The sequence below is a fragment of the Saimiri boliviensis genome, chromosome 3 (assembly GCF_048565385.1).
Source record: "Saimiri boliviensis isolate mSaiBol1 chromosome 3, mSaiBol1.pri, whole genome shotgun sequence".
NCBI lineage: Eukaryota > Metazoa > Chordata > Mammalia > Primates > Cebidae > Saimiri > Saimiri boliviensis.
The window spans coordinates 51845107-51863535 of record NC_133451.1 but is presented as its reverse complement, the minus strand read 5'-3'; the positions used below and the strand labels follow the sequence as shown (position 1 = coordinate 51863535).

The 18429-nt window shown below is 42.4% G+C and overlaps 1 protein-coding gene across 5 annotated transcripts in view; it reads right to left on the bottom strand.

The window, feature by feature from the left end:
- The window catches only part of CRACD (capping protein inhibiting regulator of actin dynamics), a 293849-nt gene that overhangs the window by 55334 nt on the left and 220086 nt on the right, over positions 1–18429 (bottom strand). For 4 of the 5 annotated variants that reach the window (XM_074396155.1, XM_074396157.1, XM_074396156.1 and 1 more), the window contains one exon: positions 1624–1789. The exons of the other annotated variant lie outside the window; for it this stretch is intronic. The gene's annotated coding sequence lies outside the window, so the exon portion shown is untranslated. The remainder of the gene's footprint in view (positions 1–1623; positions 1790–18429) is intronic. 5 annotated transcript variants of the gene reach the window in all.

Sequence of the window (18429 nt, the reverse complement as noted above, 5' to 3'; positions counted from 1 at the left end):
CTATCTGCTGGGACAACATTCCAACAGCTGAGTGACTTAGCGCTAGCTGTGCTCTTTCAGTCCCATCCTTCCCTGCGGTCAAATTAAGTCATTTTCTTACCCTATAAAGACAACAGAAAATAAACACAGGGCTGTCAAGGAAAAGAGTCAATATCGGGACTAATAAACGCTGTTGCTGAATATTTGCCGTAAAACTTAACGTGCACCGCTGGTCTGAGGGTTTTTGTCATTTGGACACAACAGCAGGGTTCATTAGAATTTACTTACTGACACACACCATAGAGGATATTTTTGTCTCTGTCCTTGAAGCACGGGAAGAGTATCACAGATGATACCATCTATTCCTTCCACTTAGCTTCCGCAGTGTCGGGCATTTATGGGAAACATTTTTTTGAGCATGCAATACAAGGCTGAATGAAACCTGGTCTCTCTGACTTCATGAAACTGACAGTCCAGTGAGAAAGACAGACAAGCAAATCAATAATTTCCATAGAAAGTGACAAGTTCTCCGCAGAAATCAGGCACATGATGATAGAAGAACACAGACAAGGGCAAACAAATCAGATGGGGTTGTCGGAAAAGGTTTCTCAGAGGAGCTGGTTTCTAAGCTGTCAGTAACAGAGTTTAACCAGCTCTGACTCTGACTTCAATTCCCAGCACTCAGGTGAGAAAGTACTTCCTGATCCTACTTCCTGACACTGTCACAGCCAGATTTAGTGGCTGTGTTCTAAGAGGCAAGGAAAGGAAGAAAACAAGGAAGGAAGGGGAAAAGAGGCGAAGTGAGGGGAGAGACAGAGAAGAAGGGAGGGAGGGAAGAAAGAAGGAAATAAGGGAGGAAGAAAGGGAGGGAGGGACGGTGGGCGAAAGAAACACGGACAGGCTCCAGAAGCTGCTAGAGATGGCCAGGTACATGAAGGGTGACCACCTGTGCCTGAGCAACCTGCGTCCTCAACCATGGTGTAAAGTCTACCCTAGGATACCCTTCCTCTTTGTAAAGCAATGGCATAAGGGAACACAATCTTCTTCAATCTGGAGAACCCTGGCGAGCCCAGCCAGTGAAGTGTTGTCTCCTTCCACAATCAAGAGCAGCAAAATGAATGCCCAATTCCTGTGCACTCCCCGAAAATGAGGTCAGAGTCATTTGCTAACTCCTCAGGGTGACTTCTCCATGCAGAATGCACTCACCTTCCCAGAGATGGAATACACTTGTGATTCTTTTTTTTTTTTTTTTTTGAGGCAGAGTCTCACTCTGTCACCCAGGCTGGAGTGCAGTGGTGCCATCTCGGCTCACTGTAACCTCCGCCTACCAGGTTCAAGTGAATCTTGTGCCTCAGCCTCCTCGGTAGCTGGGATTACAGGTGCACGCCACCACACTTGGCTAATTTTTTTATACGTTTTTAGTAGAAACTGGGTTTCCCCATGTTGCCTAGGCTGGTGACCTCAAGTGATCTGGCTGCCTCGGCCTCCCAAAGTGTTGTGATTACAGGAGTGAGCCACCACGCCCTGCCCATTTGTGATTCTGTTCTTGTCTGCTGGAACCAAAAACAGCACCTACCTCCTTTGGGATACCATTTCCCACCTGGGACTCCACCAAGCACGTGAAAAGAAAGTCCAAGTCATTACCTTAGATCGTCTTCCAGGATCTCCTCATCCGAAGAGAAGGTCCCATTGCTGACACACTGGTGAGAATAACTCTGCTTCCCCACTGACTGCGCCCGGAACAATGAAGTGACTTTCTTTTTCCTTTTGCCAAACAACTTCTTAAAAGGCTGAAATTTTTTCTTCTTGTCTGTGGATTATAAAATAAACACAAGCTGCAGTGTGGCAGGGCTGCACTTCCGAGCCTAAGAGCAAATTACAACTGAGCTGCCTCTGGCCAAGGAGACAGGGCAAAGGGCAGGCATCAGGCTGAATGAGCGACCAATCCCTGTGCCAGGAATGTCAGGAACAGCCCCAGTGCAATCCATGCACAGTGAGGCAGAGCACGAGCCAAAGGCACGGGAGTCTTCTGTCCCCAGGCTCCCAAGAAACATCTGGGAAGAACAAGAAGAGGTTCCAAGTGGCCAGGGCACAGTGGCTCATGCCTGCAATCCCAGACTTTGGGAGGCTGAGCAGGAAGGAGCTTTTAAGCCCAGGAGTTTGAGACTAGCTTGGGCAACACAGTGAGAGCCTATCTCTTTAAATATAAGAAAATTAGTCAGGGTGGTGGTACACACCTTTAGTCTCAGTGACTTGGGAAGGCGAGGCTGGAGGATTGATTACGCCCTGGAGGTTGAGTCTGCAGTGAGCTGTGACCATACCATTGCACTGCAATTCTGAGCAACAGTGAGATGAAAGAAAGGAAAGAAAGGAAAGAAGGCCGGGAGGGAGGGAAGCAAAGAAGGAAGAAAGGAAGGAAGAAAAGAGAAGAGAAAAAGAAAAGAAACAGATTTCAAGCTTCTTGGTGGCCAGCACATGCAATAAGGCAGTGCCTGCTTTCTTTAACAAAGGAGATGGCGACATGCCCCTCTCCACAGAAGAAGCTGAGAAAAACACATAAGTCAAACACGTGTTTTAAAAAATATTTTTATCTCTATCTACACATATCTCCAGTTTGAGGATCATTCCATTTTGGCCTTTATTAGATATAGAAGATAACTGCCAACTCTTGGCATAAGCTTTGCCTCCTAATTCCCTCTATCCCCATATATTTCCAGTTTATGTCTCTTGTCTCTTTTTAAAATCTACTATGAAGAGCCCCAGAGGAGTTACTATGAACATCTTCCCATATATTACTTCATTAGCCAGCACCTACGCTTGCTGCCAACATTTGCTAGGAGGTATTTTAGGTAATACCTTTCAGTCCTCTGCCTTTGGATAAGAATTCCTTCATATCACTCCACTCTTTCCTTAGAAAACAAAGTGTAAGTCACTCTCTACCAAAAGCAGCATCTTCTTGGATCTTTCCTTTTTCTTTAAGAAGCTTAAAGAGCCACTTTTCTAGTGGTCTGACAATCATTTTAAGAAACTTTTTCTTTTTTTGAGATGGAGTTTCACTCTTGTTACATAAGATGGACGGCAATGGCATGATCTTGGCTTCCTGCAACCTCCACTTTCCAGGTTCAAGTGAGTCTCCTGTCTCAGCCTCCCAAGTAGCTGTGATCAAAGGCACCTGCCACCATGCCTGGATATACATTATATATATATATATATATATATTTTTTTTTTTTAGTAAAGATGGTGTTTCACCATGTTGGCCAGGCTGGTTTTGAACTCCAGACCTCAAATGATCCACCTGCTTCAGCCTCCCAAAGTGCTGGAATTACAAGTGTGAGCCACTACGCTTGGCCTAAAAAAAAATGTTTTAACCCTTACTATGTGCCACAGCTCTAAGAACTTTATAAATATTAACCCAGTTAATCCTCACAACAATCCTATTACGTTGATACCATTAGCATCTCCATTTTACACATGAGGAAGCTGAGACATGAAGAGATAAAACAGCATGCCTACATCACAGGAAACGTATCTTTGAAGAGGGAGTCAGAAGTTTTGAGAGAGAAGTAAAAATAGAAGCTTGTGACGTGAATTGTGAAACACCTGCACGAAATACAGACACAGTTCCCCTCACCTTCAACCCAGCTATCAGAGGCCCCGGAGCTCTGCTGGCCAGAATCCATAGAGGAATCCAGGTACACAAATGAGGTTAATGAGGCAATAAGCCAGACTTCTCATTTCCTCTGTGATCTTCGTTTCTGGCTTTACTGAGATGTCACAGAAAATTTGAAGTGCTGCCAGGTGTGGTGGCTCCTGCCCGTAATCTCAGCTATTTGGGAGGTTGAGGTGGGAGGATCATTTAATCCCAGGAGTTCGAGAGACCAGCCTGGGCAACATGTGTTCCCATCTCTAAAAAATTTTTAAAAAGTAGGCCGGGCGCAATGGCTCATGCCTGTAATCCCAGCACTTTGGGAGGCCAAGGTGGAGGACCATGAGGTCAGGAGATCAAGACCAGCCTGGCCAAGATGTTGAAATTCCATCTCTACTAAAAACACAAAAATTAGCCAGGTGTGGTGGCAGGTGCCTGTAATCCCAGCTACTCAGGAGGCTGAAGCAGGAGAATTGCTTGAACCCAGGGGTCGGAGGTTGCAGTGAGCAGAGTCATGCCACTGCATTCCAGCCTGGGCGACACAGTGAGACTCCATCTCAAATAAATAAATACATACATAAGAAAATCTGAAAAGAAGAAGTGCTTCAAACTACTTCATCCTAAGCAGTGGCATAAGACGCTGAGGATGCAGACAGAATAATAACCCATTACAAAAAGACAGTCATTTAGGAGCATAGGACAGGTGCAAACAGCCTCCAGCATCAGTGCTCCCCTGAAACGATCCTGTGTCAGATCACATTTAGCAGGAAAGGATATTTAAAACATACTGGATACTTGCTATACATAGGCACTGATGCTAGGTACAAAAAAGAATTACATTATTTTTACTGTGTATTGTTTGAAAGACAGGAAAGTGTGTGATACAGTTTAGATGTTGTTCCCTCTAGATTTCATGTTGAACTGTAATCACAGTGTTGGAAGTGGGGCTTGGATCACTGGATTGCGGGGGTGGAGCCCTCATGATCTGGTGCTGTCCTTGTGATAGTGACGGAGTGCTTGTGAGATCTGGTTGCTTAAAAGTGTAGCACTTACAAAATTAGCAGGGCGTGGTAGCTGTGCCTGTAATCCCAGCTACTCAGGAGGCTAAGGCAGGAGAATCAATGGAACCCAGGAGGCGAAGGTCGCAGTAAGCTGAGATTGTGCCACTGCATTCCAGCATAGGTGACACAGTGAGACTGTCTCAAAAAAAAAAAAAAAAAGGCTTCCTAACCTTTTTCTCTCATTAGCCCCTAACCTTGCTAGAGCTCCCTGAAGCCTCCCCAGAAGGCAACAGATGCCGGTGCCATGCTTCCTGTACAATCTGCAGAACTGTAGGTTAATTAAGCTTCTTTTTTTTCTCTAGCGATAGGGTCTCGCTTTGTTGCCCACGTTGGAGTGCCAGGGTGGGATCTCGGCTCACTATAACCTCCACCTCCCAGGTTCAAGCAATTATTGGGCCTCAGCCTCTTGAGTAGCTGGGATTACAGGCGAGTACCACCGCTCCCAGCTAATTTTTGTATTTTTAGTGGAGACAGGGTATCACTGTGTTGGCCAGGCTGATCTCCAACTCCTGACCTCAATTAGTCTGCCCAACTTGGCCTCCCAAAGTGCTGGGATTTCAGGCATGAGCCACCATACCCGGCCACCTCTTTTCTTTATAAATTACCCAGTTTCAGAAATTTCTTTGTAACAATGCAAGAATGGCCTAACACACTATGTAATACAACTGAGATCATATCATTTAAAAATGGTTAAAAAAATGTAGGGTTTGATTTCAGAATATTAGTATCTTTTCAGTGGTTATTTATTCAGGAATGAATATAGGCCAGTGATTTTCATGACACCTACTTTAGGTTCTTATGAGTAAAATCTCCAGTGAATAATATTTAAGAACTATAATAAGTAGCTTTTGAAGACAATCCAAGAGCATTGGGCATGTGTTAAAAGAATGCCCTGAGAGAGATCCAAGATGGCCGACTAGCAGCAGCTCAGATTGCAGCTCCCAGTGAAGGTGCAGGGAGTGAGTGGACGCCAGACTTCCAGACAAATTTTTGTTGCCTATGGTCCAGGAGATTCCCAGCGGAAGAGCCCCATGGGTCACCAGCATGATTCTTTTGGCCAGCAGGGCTGTTTTACCGGTGACCCGGCATGGTGGTTTTCAGTGCAGAGTATGTGGAACTGGGTGCCCTTTTAGTTGGTGTTTGGAGCTCCGGGAAGGCAGTCACCCATTCAGCTGATTGAAAGGGGGACTGAAGCCCAGAGCCAGACCAGGAGATTCCCAGGCAGAAAAGTGCCATGAATCTCAGTGCCACTGTTTCAGCTGGCGAGGTCGCCACAGAGGAAACTGCATAAATCCCGGCACCTTTTCAGCGGGCAACTGGGGCACCTGGGAGAGGATTGACCATTTAATTAGGAAAAGAAAAAAGGGGACTCCAGGCAGGGAGCCAGGTGATCAGGCTCGGCTGGTCCCACCCCCACAAAAAAACAGCAATTGGAAATGCTGATGGTTGAGTTTCACAGCAAACACAGCTGAACCTGGGAAGGTCCAGCTCAGTGGGGGAGGGGTGTCCACCGAAGGAAAACAAAGAAACGGAAATAACATCACCACCAACAAGCTGGACGTTCACTCAGAGACCCAATCTGAAAGTCAGCAATCACAAAGACGACAGGTGAATAAATCCACAAAGATGGGAAGAAACCAGCACAAAAAGGCTGAAAACATCCGAAACCAGAATGCCTCTCCTCCTTCAGGGGATCGCAGCTCCTCATCAGCAAGGGAACAAGGCTTGATGGAGAATGAGTGTGATGAATTGTCAGAATCAGGCTTCAGAAGGTGGCTAATAAGAAACTTCTGTGAGTTAAAACAACATGTTCTAACCCAATACAAAGAAACTAAGAACATTGAAAAAAGGTTTGACAAAAGGCTAACAAGAATAGACAATTTAGAGAGGAATATAAGTGAATTAATGGAGCTGAAAAACACAATATGAGAACTTCGCAAAGTAAGCACAAGTTTTAACAGTCAAATTGATCAAGCAGAAGAAAGGATATCAGCGGACGAAGACCAAATCAATGAAATAAAACGAGAAGACAAGATTAGAGAAAAAAGGGTAAAAAGGAATGAGCAAAGTCTCCAAGAAATATGGGACTATGTGAAAAGACCTAATCTATGTTTGATAGGTGTACCTAAACGTGACAAAGAGAATGAATCCAAGTTGGAAAATATTCTTCAGGATATTATTCAGGAAAACTTTCCCAACCTAACAAGGCAGGACAATATTCAACTCCAGGTAATACAGAGAACACCACAAAGATATTCCTCAAGAAGAGCAACCCCAAGGCACATAATTGTCAGATTCACCAGGGTTGAAATGAAGGAGAAAATGCTAACGGCAGCCAGAGAGAAAGGTCAGATTACCCACAAAGGGAAGCCTATCAGACTCACAGCAGATCTCTCAGCAGAAACTCTACAAGCCAGAAGAGAGTGGGGCCAATATTCAACAACCTTAAAGAAAAGAACTTTCAACCCAGAATTTCATATTCTGCCAAACTAAGCTTCAAAAGTGAAGGAAAAATAAAATCTTTTGTGAATAAGCAAGCACTCAGAGATTTCATCACCACCAGGCCTGCTTTACAAGAGCTTCTGAAAGAAGCACGACACATAGAAAGGAACAACCAATATCAGCCATTCCAAAAATATGCCAAAAGGTAAAGAGCATCAACATAATGAAGAATCTACATCAACTAATGGGCAAAACAACCAGCTAGCATTAAATGGCAATATTAAACTCACATATATTATTATTAATCCTAAACTTAAATTGACTAAATGCCCCAATCACAAGACACAGACAGGCAAACTGGACAAAAAGCCAAAACGCATCAGTATGCTGCATCCAGACCCATCTCACATGCAAGGATACACAAAAACTCAAAACAAAGGGATGGAGGAAGATTTACCAACCAAATGGAGAGTGAAAAAAAAAAAAGCAGTAGTTGCAATCCTAGTCTCTGATAAAATAGACTATAAAGCAACAAAGATCAAAAGAGGCAAAGAAGGACATTACATAATGGTAAAAGGATCAATGCAGCAAGAAGAACTAACGATCCTAAATATATACGCACCCAATACAGGAGCACTTAGATACATAAAGCAAGTTCTTAATGACTTATAAAGAGACTTAGACTCCCACACAGCAATAGTGGGAGACTTTAACATCACATTGTCAATATTACACAGACCAACGAGACAGAAAATTAACAAGGATATTCAGGACTTGAACTCAGACCCGGAACAAGTAAACTAAACAAACATTTATAGAACTTTCCACCCCAAATTCACAAAACATACATTCTTATCAGTACCACATCACACCTACTCTAAAAGTGACTACATAATTGGAAGTAAATCACTCCTCAGTAATTGCATAGCATTTCACAGGTTCAAATGAAATATCGATTGGCTACTTGTTTGTTATTTTCCTCCCTTATTCCTTCCTGTCTTCATTGTTAAACACAATTATTGGCATAAAAGAGGTTTTCAATACCCATTTTTAGACTGCATTCTAGTCTGGGCAATAAAGCAAGACTCCTGTTCTCTCTCCCTCTTTCTCTTTCTTTCTCTCTTTCATTCTTTTCTTTCTTTCTTTTTTCTTTTTTCTCTCATTTTTCTCCCCCCAAAAAAAAAGAAAAAAGAAAAGATTCTTTGTTGTCTTCTAGGCTTTCCCCAAGACTTATAGGAGAAAACTAACAATCTGAGATATATTTGAGTGGTGGGAGAACCATTTGAAAGAAAGCCCCCCCCCCAAAAAAAAAAGAATGCCCTTACATAGTTTATTTTTTTAAATTTAGATTTGAAAACATTCTGTAAGGCACCACAGTTATCATTATTACACTCTTCTATAACTGATCTTTGGCAATGACTGATGTAACAAGTGAAAACTTTCTCTACGACTGTCCAAGGCTGAAAATATGTAAACGATGTCTGAGTTCTAGTTTGGCAGCATGACAGTAAGTGGTCAAATGGCTATTTATATTATATTCCATTTATTTCCAAAGTAAGATTCTTTTTTCCTTTTACTGTATATCAGTTGTCTTTTCCCCACTAAATATTGAACCCCAAAATTTCTTTAAAAAAATTGTTTTTTACAATTGCTTCTCTTTTTTACCCAATACTGCTCCTTGACTATATCCCCAAAGTTTCTAATCAGAAATATTACAAAATGCAATAGCAACATTATAAGAATATCAATTATGACATCATTATCCCAGCCTGGGTCCACAGACTTAGCTTTTGAGATAAGGAGACAATTGTAGATAATGTTAGAATTTATTGATTAGAAAAATAATTCATTACTGCCATTTTAAAAAAAGGTGGATTTGGTAATGTTCAGTTGAGCTTTAATCAGAGTTAACTCTAATTAAAGATATTAAATTATAGTTTTCTAAACAGGCTCATCTATTTAACCAGCCAGTGATCTTCTCTGCACGTCAGCTAAGAGGGTTGATGAGCTCCTCTGTGTCACCTCACTGTTGTGAAGGCTGCCATCTACTATATAAATTATTTGCTGCACTGGTCATATTGTTGGGGAAAACAGAAAGTTAACAGGCCCCGGGAGGAGCTGAATGGGATGAGAAAACAGCTGAGAGAAGATGTCATCATTTAGAAGCCTTATTTCTGAGAACTGGGAAGGTTTAGGCATCAGAGAATGGCCTTCTTGAGGTGGCCCATTTATAGAGCTAGCCCACTTGAAGACTGCTTATCAAAAAGGTGAGTACTCTGTCATTCTGTGCCGCACTTAATATGGGCAAAATAACTTGACACGAGTACACACGCATCACCCTGGAAGACGGAACAAAGTTCAAGTGTGAGAGAGCGTACTTATGGGTCACACAGGAACACGGTTTCAGCAATGCCTTAGCTATTACCAGGAAGGAAAAAGAACAGTAAAACCTAATTGAATTCTCCACCCAACAACCAATCCTCTTACTATGAGAAATAAAAGGTTCTAAGTCCTACAAACACCAACTTCCCTTCAAAGGAGGACTCCGAACATGGACACTATCATTAAAAGTCTGCTCCAAAGTCTTATTAGTGTTTGGTGACATCTCAGTTATGAAAAATAATTTCCCCTTCCTCATTTTAAAAATAATTATGTACTTTCCATCAGAAATATCTTTAAATCTTAAAAAATTTTTCAAGTGTATTTTATGGTTTTTTTATTATTGACTGTAGCACTTGATTAATTTTCTAGCACTGACTTCATGAAAAGACTCAGAAATTACATTTCAGCCCACCCGACATTCAGACAGCAAAACTTAAGTAACATTAATAGGAAATACAATTTTATAAACTAGGGAAGGAATTATATTCCAATTTGATTCTCCAATTGATATTTTCAAATATAAGATCTTTCATGTCAAAAAGACAAGTTCTCAAAGCTTTACAATCCCACGTCAAATGACCGTTATGAAAACCTGAACATGTGTCTATTAGCAACCATTACGTAAACTATATTAGGACCAGTTTATGATACTGGGACAGTATTAGCAGTCTGTCTCCACAGAATCAACTGGATTAAGTGCACGGTCGTCAGTAGTAGCTATTATCTTGACAAATAACAACTGCTGATGCAGATGTTTTTGTGGTACACAGATGGAGCCTAAAAGATGGAAGCAATTTGAACAATGTAGTGAAACACCACACTTCTGCAATGCTAATGAGAAATATTCCAGAACAATTGCCATATAGAAGTATAGTTTAGCAAAGTGTTCTCCAGCACTGCAGTACTTTAGATGGTATTTTAGACTTTTACAACACAAAATTGACTTTTGATGGGTGGTTGGGCAGTGAGAAGAACAGGACAGGAGGGAAGAAATGCTACTATCGATTTATTTTTCCTCACTGCAGCTCTAGTTAAGGGTTAAGTATGTGGGCCCCAGAGACATGAGGACTTGCCTCAAATCCTGATCCCATCTTTTACTAGCTATGAAACATCTGCTTACCAGCCTTCCTAGAAATTTGCCATCTTAAACTGTAACATTGAATTTATAGGAAAAAAGGCCGTGGGTGCCACATTTTCTTAATATTTCAGCATTTTTCTGTTGTAATTTTCCATATGAAAGAACTTATATGTGCATCTATACTGCTTCAGGGATCACAGGAATTTTCATTTTTAAGTCCTGAATTGAATTAATTTATTTTCATCATCCAATAATTACTTTATGTTTTTTTTTATTTAAAAAAGTGCTCATTATCCATTATTTCAAGGGTATAATTACATACTATTTGATGGCTGCATCATCGTAATTACTAGTTTATATAGAAGATACTAAAAATTAAAAATCACTAGGCAAGTCAAGCAAATCTGATTCATTTTCCATTTGTCATAAGGATGCAATTCCTACATTTTCGTTTCTAAACCTAAAATAATAAAAGCATCCAATTCCTCTGCATTGGATTTCTAGGATATGCTTCCAAGTGAGAAACAGAAATATGCTCTGACAGTCCCTTTAAAGCATCATAGATGTCTCAGTCTGAGATTTCTCAGAATGTGCCCTATGGGTTGGTACCAGTACGTTTTTGAGAATCCAGGCAAAATAAAGTTAAATCTGTTTGTTTACTATGTGACCTTTCAGAGTTTTTAATATGCTGTTATCACATTTGCTCTCCAAAAGAGCAGAGGATACGCAGGGCTTCCTCAACTCGTTTGGAATTTCAGCTTTGGAATCCTTGTCTGGCCGTGGAAACTTGACTTTCTCAACAACCAGTAGGACTGGAGCTCCTCTGCACACACTTTGGGAAGCAGCCTTCATTTTTTCTTTCAAACATCTTTTCATTTATTTGATACCATATGTTACACACACACACACACACATACACACACACACACACACACACACACACACACACACACACTCGCTTCTCCTCCATACCCCAGAGCACACTGCTCAGTAAAGATAAGTGAGTTGACAAGCACCTTGGGCTACTTTGGTTAAATAAACTTAATGTTTATTTCAACTTCTGATTTCAAACATGTATTCAACAGTGGCCTGAATCCTATTACCTCCCTTACTAAGATAAGATGAATTCTGTGATCCTTTTCTTAGCTCTGGAGTATCTGAATACTTCTGAGGAGAAACTGCTAATACTAGACATACACTGGCATGCACAAGTCCTCTGTGGTTGTCATAGTTTCGCTGAGCCCCATAGTCCCAGCACATTTCCGATATGATGGAGGAGCTGGCCACATTCAGACGGGCTGTGCTCCCCAGGGCCATACTACGGCAAGGCTCAGGACTGAGACTCTGCTTCCAGGAAGCATGAGGGAAGGTGAGCATGGCAGCTTGTCCAGTGACAAGAGGAAAGAAGAAACAGTTTTCTCTTTTTCTGAGGGAAGCATGGAGGAAAGAAGGTGTTTGCTGCTGTGCTGATTCAGAAATTAACAGACAACATCATTATTCTTTTAGAAGGGATAGGAGGTCTCTGGAACAGATGGTGAGAGGCCCAGGAGGAGCAGAGATTGTGGCTTGCACAAATCAGGGGTCAGAAGCAGAGAAAGTGGTGATCAGCTCCTTTCAGAGAATACCAGGTCCTGGACATTTAGGTGCACAGGCTATGGTATATTTGGTGTATGAGGTATATGTGGTTAGGCTTCTAATGCAAGCCTAAAACTTGGATTTGCTTCCTTCTCAATATGATGAAATTTTCTCTCTCTCTCTCTCTCTCTCTCTCTCTCTCTCTCTCTCTCTCTCTCTCTTTTTTCTTTAGGATGATAAGATAGACTTTATTGAGGAGGACTACTATAATGGGGTTTTGTAGTAGGAGAGTGATATGGTTTAGCTCTGTCCCCATCCAAATCTCAAGTTGAATTGTGATCCCAAGTGTTGGAGGTGGGGCCTGGTGGGAGGTAACTGAATCATGGGGGTGGATTTCTCCTTGCTGTTCTCTTGATAGAGTGAGTTCTCATAAGATCTGCTTGTTTAAAAGTGTGTAGCACCTCCCTCTTCGCTCTCTCCTGCCACCATGTGAATTTGTGCCTGCTTCCCCCTCACCTTCTGCCATGATTGCAAGTTTCCTGAGGCTGCCCTAGCCATGCCTTCTGTACAGCCTACAAAACTGTGAGTCAATTAAACCTCTTTTCTCCATAAATTACCCAGTCTCAGGTATGTCTTTATAGCAGTGTGAGAACAGACTAATACAGAGAGAATCAGGCACAACTCAACATGATGAAATTCTGCTCATTCTTCAAGACCTATATCCTTAAAGTTTTCCCAAGTCCCCAAGTCCAGTAATTTGTCAGACCTTCCTCCAGCTTCTGTGTGCTTTGCTCATGCTTCTCTTGTTCCAGCCCACGTGTGATGGGCTGAATTGTGCCCTCCAAAATTCATATTTGAAGTCCTAACTCCCAGCACCTCCAAATGTGAATATTTGGAGATAAGGTAATTAGGTTAAATAAGCTAGGTAGGGTGGGCCCTAATCCAGTATGACAGGTGCTCTCATAAGAGGAGGAGATCAGGGCACAGACACACACCAAGGGAAGGCAATATGAAGACACAGGATAAGATGGCCACCTACAAACTAAGGAAAGAGGCCTCAGAAGGAATCATTGCTGCTAATACCTTGATCTTGAACTTTTGCCTCCAGAACTACAAAGAAATAAATTTGTGTTGTTTAAGCCACTTAGTCTGCTGTACTTTTTTATGGCAGCCCTTGTGATGTTATAGTTGTGTGACATTGAAGAGATCACCTTGGACCTGCTGTTTTGTGACTGTGCCTTTGCACCTTTACACATTTTCTTCTACCTGGAATGACTTTCTCCTTTGCCTAGAGAGTTCCTAACCTCTCCCTGCAAACCCAATCTAGGTGTCACATTCTGTAGAAAGCCTGCTTTGAACACTCTAGCTAGAAAGAATGCCTCCTTCTTCTGTTCTCTGCTCGTGCATAGTACAGACATCTACTATAACAGCACAAAGAGGTGGCCTTTCCTAGGGACTGGAGGTCTCCCAGGGACTCCTGTGTGGTAGGTCTCCCAGGGACTGTGCCTTGTGGGTCTCTGCATCTGCAGTACCCGTTGTGATGCCAGACACGACGCAGATGCTCAACAACACAGACCTACCATTCCCCCTTCCCTTAGGGCCAGATGTGTTTTGGAAATCGGAATTTTTCAAACTCTATAAGGTATATTCAGACCCTCATGGGGTCTGCGACATCAGTTTAATAATCAAAATGCAATATTTTAGGAAAATATCAATATTCACATTAAGCTTTGCTAACAGATGAATTTGCACCAAACTTACAAAGAACTTTTGGGATTTTGAAAGTACAAATAAAGGACAGTGATCTCTTAGCACTCTACAGTCAGTCCTGCAATCACCCTTGTTCTGAAAATGCAAATTTGTTTCATGTGATTGATATATGATATCTCACCCTGTCAGAAACAGTAAACGAGGAGTGTCCAATCTTTTGGCTTCCCTGGGCCACACTGAAAGAATTGTCTTCGGCCACACGTAAAATACATAACCCTAATGATAGCTGACAAGCTATTAAAAAAAATCACACACAAAATCTCATAATATTTTAAGAAAGTTTGAGAATTTGTGTGGGGCTGCATTCAAAGCCGTTCTGGGCTGCATGAGGCCTCCAGGCCACGGGTTGCACAAGCTTACACTAGGAGAATGTGGAAAACTGCACCCTGCTGAACTGAAGTGTGTAGAAATAAGACAAAACACACACATACCTAACCCCAAATATCTTCTGGATACCTCAGATCGCTGAGATATCCAGCGATTATGAAATATGCCTATGCACATCAACATGTGGTATAACAGGTTTCTGTCCAATTTCAGATGACTCTCCTTCCCTCACCTCACAATATCGCACAAGCCACAACCCTTCCAACACCCAAGTCCACAGGCAAATTTCAGGACTCTTTCAAGGCAAAGTGTTGTATTTATTGTATTGATGTATTTCTTAACCATCTGACATGTACAAAGCTGAGCTACATTTTTCACTAGGTTCCTATCCTTTTTACTATGTCATTGATGACTCTTTTGGGTACAATGCTACACTTCCCATTTCTCCTTAAGTCCTGTGGTTTTTGTTTCATGAGTCTGCAAAGTATGTGGATTTTTAGTAATGCATGTATGGCTTTAAAGTAGAGCTGACTATAAGCACCTAAATAGAATCTCCTGAAATAGGCTTGTACTTATCTAGGTTTAGGCAAGAATGTATCAATAAAAATAACAATTCTTTGGCTGTTTCTTATCCTTTCCTTTCCCATCTCTTAAAACCATGTCAATTTTTAATTTTTCTAGTTTATTGCACTGGTCTATTAGAACCTCCTTTTACATATGTTTCGCAATTCACAGGAGAAATAAAATAATATTTAGAAACAAGTAACAGAGGGCCAGGCGCAGTGGCTCATGCCTATAATCCTAGCACTTTGAGAGGCTGAGGTGGGTGGATCACTGGGGTCAGGAGTTCGAGACCAGCCTAGTCAACATGGTAAACCCCCGTCTCTATTAAAAATACAAAAATTGGCTGGGTGTGGTGGCTCACACCTGTAATCCCAGCACTTTGGGAGGCCAACGTGGGCAGATCACCTGAGGTCACGAGTTTGAGACCAGCCTGACGAACATAGAGAGACCCTGTCTCTACTAAAAATACAAAATTAGCTGGGTGTGGTGGCGCACATCTGTAACCTCAGCTACTCAGGAGCATTTGAGAATTTGTGTGGGGCTGCATTCAAAGCTGTTCTGGTCTGCGTGAGGCCTCCAGCCCACAGGTTGCACAAGCTTCCTGCCTCAGGAGGCTGAGGCAGAAGAATCCCTTGAATCTGGGAGGCAGAGGTTGTAGTGAGCCAAGACTGCAGCCTGGATGACAGATAGAGACTCCGTCTCAAAAAAATAAAAAAAAAAGAAGCAGTAGCAGAGGCGGAGATATTTTTACTGTGAAGCCTCAGTGTTTGGCCACATTTCTCCCACATGCTAGAAGATATGTGGGTTGTGCTTCCTTCCAATGTTGGTTTCTTGAGTTTCAGAGGATGCCATGAATCAGTGACTGACTTTGAGTGGAAAATACTGGCAGGGGAGCTACCTGCTACCTGGCCTTGCAGAATCCATGCAGTAGCAACCTGCCTCAAGCAAAGGACACCTCTATACAAAGGCTGAACACATTAAAATAATGTCAGTTCCACGCGCAGTGTTGAATGCCCAACACCTGTAGGGTCAGTGGTGAGTCCTGCTTGGCTACACTGATGGAAAAACTTTCAAGGATATCTGAGGGGCTTCAATCAGAGAAACAGAACAAACGGGAGGGTAGAGAGAGAGGGGTGGACAGACAGACAGACAGACAGATGGACGATATATTGCAAGGAGTTGGCTCATGCCAGGAGCTGGCTAGGTAGGTCTGAAATCCATAGAGCAAAGTTACCAGGAAGAACAGGCTGGATTCACAGCCATGGACTAAAGCTGCTGTCCAAAGGCGGAATTTATTCTCTCAGGAAAGCCTCTGCTCTGCTTTTAAAACCTTTCAATTTATTAAATCAGGTCCACCCAGATTATCTCAAGTAATCTCCCTTACTTAAAGTCAACTGACTGTGGACTTTAATTACACCTATAAAATACATTTACAAGAGCTAAATTAAACAACATTACAGTCTGATTAAATAACTGGGGACTATCTCCTAGCCAAGTGGATACATTGAAAAGATCATCACACTCCACCCTTTGTCAAGTTGACACCCATACACATGTCCTTAAGCTATACTTAATCTCCAAGTTTTTCATAAAGCCAATAAGAAAGTCATCCTTTCACTGACATGATGCAAGTATCCCACCTACATCTGAAATCACACTAACCTGTTCCCCTAGAAGAGGATGCAAAGTCCTTGGGTGGTGTTCACACTTCTCTGATGTTCTGCAACTTAAATACTGAGAGACAAAGTTAACTATCATTATCATATCTTATGTTAGATGATAAGTGGACAAGAGACGGAAGAAAACAAAAACGCTTGGTTAATAAATATGCAAACACATTCATAACAAAATAAGGAAGAAACACTTCTGTCAGAGTCCTTTCTTCTACAACCAGCCATGTGGTCATGACTTTATAGCTATCTTTATAGCAATCTTCCTCTGCTAACCATTCTATATTCCCTATCCCTCAGCAAAAACCTCAGCTGGTTGTGATTCTTAGCTTGGCGGGAAAATTGACGCCTGCATCCCTGAGGAATCTGGGCCATTAGTCATCCTCAATTAGGTTCTGATTGTTATGGTTTCCCAATGCCTTTTGTCACAGGACTTGCGAGTGCTAAAAGGTCCGAAGGGATCTCCTGTATTCCAGACATGCTCTACCTTACCTCCACTGTAGAGCAGCAGCTTACCCTTGGTAATCAGGACCAATCACCCCAGCCAGTCCAGCTTTGCCTGTTGACTGAGAGGCAGGAGTGCAAAGGGGTCGGATGACAGTCTCAGCTTCCAGTTAAGGGAAACACTGTCCCTCCCTTTGGAACTAAGTCTCTAAGGATGGAAAACAACAATTTTCATAGTGGAGCACCAGGAGTGATAGTAAAGGAAGCCACTCCTGTTTCTACCCCTTGATTCCCGAACCTATAACCAAGTACTCTATTTTTCTAAGAGAAAGAGAATTAGTTATGTTTTTAAATAACTTCTTTTCTCTTTCCTTCTTTCCCTGTTCCGCGCCTCCTACTTAGTGCTTTAGAAATGCAGTTACAACATTTACCTTCCCCTCACCAGGCACTCCCTACAGGGCAAGCTTATCTGTGCTTACTTAGAAGTTCCAGAACTGGAACGCTCCCACCAGGAGATGGCCTCAAGAGACAACAGGCCATTTGCAACCTGAAGAGTGTCCTGAACAGAATTCTCTGCCACCCAGGAGGATCTCAAGACAACAGCCCCCTTACAACCTACCTCTGCCCACGATGGTGCCAGCTTGACCACCTGGTAGGTAAGTGAATCATGCAGATCCCACATCTGCTTGCTCCCTCCCCTGAATGCCATTCACACCAAGTCCCCCTTTAAAAGCCCCTGCTTTTTGCTCCAAAAGCCAAGCAGTACCCTTAAAGGCAGGAGCTTGTACCTCTTCCCCTAAGCTAAGCTTTGGAATAAAGTCACTTTCTTTATACCAGGATCGCTCTTGTTAGTTGAACTCTGCAAGTGGTGAGTAACTGAATCTACGTTTTAGTTGCAGACCCATGAATCCTGACTATGAGAGAAACAGCACCATATACTGGACTCAGACTTAGAGCATATGTGGTTGGGTAATATTTTTGTGAACACTACATGAACACAAACATCTTAAAATTCTTTGCCCAGTCAGAGAGAGCTATCCACATACCTCTTCCCAAAGACCTTTCTGTCACAATTTTTCTTTTTTTTTTTCTTTTTTCTTTTTTCTTTTTTTTTTTTTGAGATGGAGTTTGGCTCTTGCTACCCAGGCTGGAGTGCAATGGCGCGATCTCGGCTCACCGCAACCTCCGCCTCCTGGGTTCAGGCAATTCTCCTGCCTCAGCCTCCTGAGTAGCTGGGATTACAGGCATGCACCACCATGCCCAGCTAATTTTTTGTATTTTTAGTAGAGACGGGGTTTCACCGTGTTGACCAGGATGGTCTCGATCTCCTGACCTCGTGATCCACCCGCCTCAGCCTCCCAAAGTGCTGGGATTACAGGCTTGAGCCACCGTGCCCGGCTCTGTCACAATTTTTCAATTATATTCCTTCCAAATCCCTGACCACCCAGCCTATGAATTGGCATAGACTTGTACCTCTGGCCATTTTTCCTT